The following is a 6,000-nucleotide window of genomic DNA, read 5'->3' as shown; positions in this document are numbered from 1 at the left end:
CCATTCACACTGCACCTGCTGATTGCCGCTTTGCCATCACTCTCATCGACTACTACAGCCAGTGGCCTGAGATTGATTTCTGCTCCAGTGTTACCTCAGCCTCTGTTATGACATTTCTTGCCACTGTGTTTAGCAGAGAAGGGAATCCACTGGAACTGGTCACTGACAATGGCCCTCAGTTTGTTTCGGCTGAGTTTGAGTCTTTTCTTGCTGACAGGAACATCAAACACTGTTGCAGCTCTGTGTACTAGCCACAAGAAAATGGGGAAATTGAGCGCTTCTTCACTGAGTTCCTACACACATACAGAGCCACACAACATGCCGTGACTTCAGTGTCCCCTGCTGAACTGTTACATGGTAGACCACTCAATACCAAGCTGCAGAGGTCTCCATGCGCCCCTGAACTGACAAAACAAACATGCTACAGAACATCAAAAAGAGACAAGAAAAGTCAAAACAATACACAGACTACCGGCATGGTGCAAAACCACCCACCATCCAGATCGGATCTGCTGTCCGCATCAGCAGACCTGGAATCATTGCCAAAGGACACTCAAAATTTACCCAAACCCTGACGGTGGTATCCCAAAAAGCTCCTGCCACTTACCTGCTGTCCGACGGAAAAGTGTGGAATGCCTTCCACCTTGCCTCCTCATCTTCCACCTGTGCTGCTGTTCCAGCATCACAGCCTGCTGATGCTTGTCTCCTGCCAAGCAACCAAGGTGCCGAGCCACCTGAACCTGAAACTGTGCACTCACCGCATCCGTCTCCAAGGCTACCGAGAGTACGACACGGCTGACATGGCTTGAGGATTATGTGACTTAAAAGAAGATGTGGTGATGTTCAAAGAAAGAGGAAAGAAAGATGTGGTGTTGTAAAAAAAAAAAAAAAAAGTTAATTGTTTATGACTTGTAATCATTATACACTTTACTTACTAACCTACAGTAATTTCATGTGGTTAATATTGTGACATACTTACCTTTAGAACAGCTATGTGCTTGCAGTGTTTACATGGCTTACATACTCATTGCTTTATTGTTATTGATAGTATACAGTCTTACAGTATAAATTGCTTCATCTTTTGTTACATACTTACCTGCCTTTAGATCATGAATGAAATTTATGTTTTTCTACAGGTTTTGATACTTCCCAAAAAGGAATTGCTTATTTCACCAATTCAAGTTACTATATCTGTTCTTTCTAGTTGTTCATTAAGTACTAGGATTCTTATGCTACAGTTAGAGTTTAATTCTAACAAAAGAGGAATATGTGGTATAGTGCAATACACTCCCCGTCCAGCATTGACACTGTACTACTGTCTGATGTCATGTGTGACCTTGAACTATGATTCAGAATGATGCACGAAGAAGTAAAGAAGTTATGAATACTATCACCTGTGTCTGTTCACAATCTGCTTCAATCCTTCTACATACACAACAGACATCATGCTGACAGCTAACTCCCCTCGGCATGCGAGTCAATTAGACAGCAGACTTTGAGTGTCATACAATATACCAACGTCAAGCTTCAAATTCTACTGGCTGCAGCTTCAAATGATTACTTATTGAAACAACAGACATAAGCAAATGCCTCTCTGACTGCCGCCTGCAAAATTTGGTCGTTTGCATTTGTCAGGGACCAAGCAGTAAGTAAATGAGGAAAACAGGCAGTTGATGAAAAAGAAAGGGTTTTTATTTCCCCAAACAAAGATGCAAACAATATAAACCAAGAATTCAAAAATTACAGCCTATAAAAGAGGTCAACAAAAGATAACTCTACTCAAAATAGCAACAAACAGGGTGTTAACTTAACAAACTGAAACATAAGGGAACATATATATCGGTTTGGCCAAACCAACAAACACAAGAAGGGGAAACAAAATGGACATCAACTAAAACTAATACAAAGGAAAACCTAACTAAGACTAAATCCCCCCCTCTGACATGGCTGGAGATGGTCTGGCCTGATGAGCTTGCCACAGGATTTAATGGGTCCAGCCCCTTGGCCACACCTTTTTCCTCTCCCAGATGACACCTCCCACATGCAGCACAGTAACTCAAAAGAAAGAAAAAAATGATTAATATAACAGAAAAAAAAAAAAAAAATACTTGTCCTAACCTTACAATGTGAAAATGTGTGCACTCCATTTAAACAGTGTAAAGCTAAATGAAAATAAAGACATTATGAATCAAAAACTATGTAGTGTGGACATGAATTGTTTGGGGTGTGGTTGACTGCAAATCAGATAAACCTGTATAGTGTGGTTGACTGCATATTAAAACATGTACTGAAAGTAAGGTGAGTGTGTGCACAGTATTACCAAAACCTGTCCCGTGTGGCCTTGGCCATCACAGCATTGTTTGTCACCTTTGCGGTATGGCTAGAGAGCTGTAGCTATTGTAGCTGTGGCTAATGCTTCCTCCCACTGCTGATGTAAGAGCTCAAAACACATGTATTTTCCTACAGGAAAAGAAGAAGAATGGAAAAAAAGAATCAATATTGATTTATAATTAATTGCTTAGGAATTTAGAAAACTTAAATGAGGCCCTCTTCTTGCCTTACCACCAAATATACTCCATGAATGATTATAAAGGGTTGGCCAATGGTGACAGACAGGGTATAATGATAAGTTACGGGATGCGGTTGCCAGGAACACACACACCTTTTTCATATTCCTTTGTTCACTTTTGTGTACATACATTGTTCTGCATTATTTGTTTGTCAATTGTGTTTGTGTTTGTATTTGTCTGTCGTATGTAATGTATGTGCTTGACTTTCAGTCTGTAAAATAAGAGGGACAGCTAAGCTTAAAGCTCCTCTGTTTTAATGAGCTGGTCCCTGTTTTGTTTGTATCGTGCGTGTGAGCATGTGGATGATGCAATGCATGTTCCTGCAGTTGTTTCACACCGGTCTGCTGATTGGCAGTTGGTGGCACAAGTGTAGCAATGAAGATGAGTGCTGGCAAGTAAACATGGATGTTCACAATAAGCAAAAATCTGACAATCTAATGTACATACTGTATTGGCTTTGTTAGAACCACACTGACTCATATTTTAATGACAGACTAAGATTAAAGTAATTGAATTAACTGAGTAAATTGAAATGTTGAAAAAATGACGAAATGTGTCATCACGTTTCACATTTTAAAAAGAGATACAATAAACAATAGCCGAAATTACAGCGGCCCTGAAGGCTCAACGCACTGCAGCTGAAGAAAACACACACAAATAGACAAAACACAAGCAAATGCAGAAACAAGAGGCACAGACGACAATGGAAACTCCATGAAGAAGAAATGAACACAGCTGGAACAAGCCGGAAACAGTTTCTGTTGTCGTCTGTGTTATTTTCAGATAATGTGGTTGCGTTTTCTGTATTTGTGCTTTATTCAGCTGCAGCTTTTGCTTGTGTTTTGTCTATTTTCATGTGTTTTCTGATGTTGCAGTGAGCTGAGCTCTCAGGGCCTCCAATCACAATGGATGTGATTCGAGTCATTATGCCGTTCATCCGAAAGTGACATCTCAGCAGCGCCTCGAGGGAATTTTTTTCTAATTTGGCACAAACTCAATTCTGTCTTTACTTTAATCTTTAGCTTTGTGTGTTTCTGCAAGCAGAGGTCATTTAAAGTGACATGGCCACAGGTTGAACCCTGCGGGACATTGATTTCTGTCGTTCCAAAAGTCCATTAGGGGTGTTTGGTGAAACTCACAAAGCGAATGCATGCCTGTAGGTACATGTGTCTGCGTGCGTGTGTGTGTGTGTGTGTCCTGTGGGAGCACCCCTGCTTAGATTTGGTGTGTATTTATATGTAAGTCATCCTCATCTGTTTATGTGTGGGTGTACGTGCATGCAAGTCAACAGCGTACGTGTCTCAATGATAATAAAACAGGACTGAACATTTGTCAATCAATTGAAGAGCATGGCCACAGCGCTGAGTTCACATGCAGGTTACAGGTGAAAGTGTATCATCTCGAGTGTCCTGCTGGATCAGGTTTACATGTGAATTGTATGATACAAACATGTGATCTTAACTAGAATGAATCAAATGAATCTGTCTGAATACAGTTACTTTAATTAGGCCTTGAATCTCAAGATATTCTTTCGTGTTATATTTCAATGTGAATATTCATAGTGTTAAAAAAGCTTTCAGTGCCTTGACTTTCTTTCTGACACATCATTGTGCACTTACAGTAGCTAAAATTGTAGAGTTCAAAGTGTGATGTAGTATTTATCCCCCCTTTATCCGGCTTTGCTTCTTCAACGCATTCCACTTTAAGTTTTAAAGAGAACTCAGGCTAACCTGGAGCCTTTGGACGGGTCTAACTTGCCTTGTTTGTGACAGCTGAATCGTGTATTGATAAATGTTTACAGTTTAACACCTCTTTCCCTGATCGTTTGCACACGGTCATGAACTTGTTTCCCTCATGGCTGCTCATTGAGAAGTATTAGTGCTCAAAAGCAGGTTAATGCAATGATGCTTTTGTTCTGTTTTTTTTGCCTGCGTGCACAGAAGCCAAATCTCAGAGCTCACAGGAACTGGTTTGGGCTGGATAAGGCGCTGATTTTGTGCTATGTGTGTGTGAGTGTGTTTCTGTCATGGGCTACTTTTTAGGAAAAGAAAATAGCAATGCAAAGCATTAGCTCACAGTACATGCCACATACCTCCGGGTTGTAAAGCTACATGCATATATATGGTACCAATATTCTTGCTCTCTCTTTATGTCTCTTTTCCTTCTCTCTTACCCATTTGCAACCCCTCCAGAGTTAACCTGCTGACCTTGCAGTTTGTTCCCAGAGACATTTACCTTTAAATGCCATTTAGTGACGCTCTGATGTAACGTGTGTAGCAGCAGACAGTAAAAGACAGGTTTAAGCCTGATGACAGTGTAATAGCCCTGACTCTGCTGTGTCAGTCAGGGTTAATCAGTGAGAGAGTCGAGTTTCCAATGACCTACATGCTGTGCAGAATATGAAGCATTGTGTGACACAGAGGTTAAGAGAGACCACAAGTGAGTTTTTCTTGACATGTATAAGAAGAAGCCACAATGGGACTTCCTCAGAATCTGAGGTCTTGCTTCATGGGAAATTTGAGTCGGTGCAACATGAAAAAGATAAGAGACCACGTAAATGTGCGTAATTTGTTATTGAATCTGCTGCTAAAAAATATTTCCTTTGTCGACTTAAACCAAAACCCACTACTATGTTTCAAAAAAAAAAAATACAGAAAAGCAAAGGTGACCCACACTTACATTACCAATGATTTTGTGTTTTTCTCTATGAACCATTGAATGTTGTCTACCACCCTCGTTCCCCACTTTCTGGGACTTAACATCATGTCACTCTGAAGAGGGTCATCAATATTGTACAGCTATTCAGTTTAACTTATCAGTGTGTTAGAGAGGGGGATGCCAAATCCTGTTGAGCTGATACAGTTAGTTTAATATTTAGAACTGCATTCTGTCCAGGGGAGAAAGCTTTACTATTTCTGCCATCTATAATGTAAAGATGGGACCTCTACCTGTTTCCAAAGTAACTGGTACTTTATGTCCTTTCTTGGCTCCATGGATGTAGGAATGTCAGTTGGCTCATTCATGGTCACCAGATGATGAATTTTATGACCTTGGTGATGCCTTAACTGTTCATCTAACTCCACCATCAAGTCAACCTTTGGTTTATAAACAATTACCTGCCAAATGAATCCAAATTAACTGGACCCTTTACCTTGTGTCCCTGACAAAGTTTATACATTCAGTTCACTTGGACAAGATAGCAGTGGCTGGCTCTCTCACCAAGTGCATAATGAATGCATGAATACTGTATGTAGAGAAGTTAAGGATGTAGGCTGCTGCACTTTTTATTTTCAGTGTTTTCTCAGAAGTAGAATAGAGAGCAGTCACATCATTTGAGACCAGTAATACTCACATAATCACCTCTGAGCTCATAATTCTGACTGTTACTGCTATTGACATGGAGATTTTTTTCTCTTTTTAAAGAAGGTTG

The sequence above is a fragment of the Chelmon rostratus genome, chromosome 8, assembly GCF_017976325.1.
Source record: "Chelmon rostratus isolate fCheRos1 chromosome 8, fCheRos1.pri, whole genome shotgun sequence".
Classification (NCBI taxonomy): Eukaryota; Metazoa; Chordata; class Actinopteri; order Chaetodontiformes; family Chaetodontidae; genus Chelmon; species Chelmon rostratus.
Note: the sequence above shows the minus strand (reverse complement) of the source record.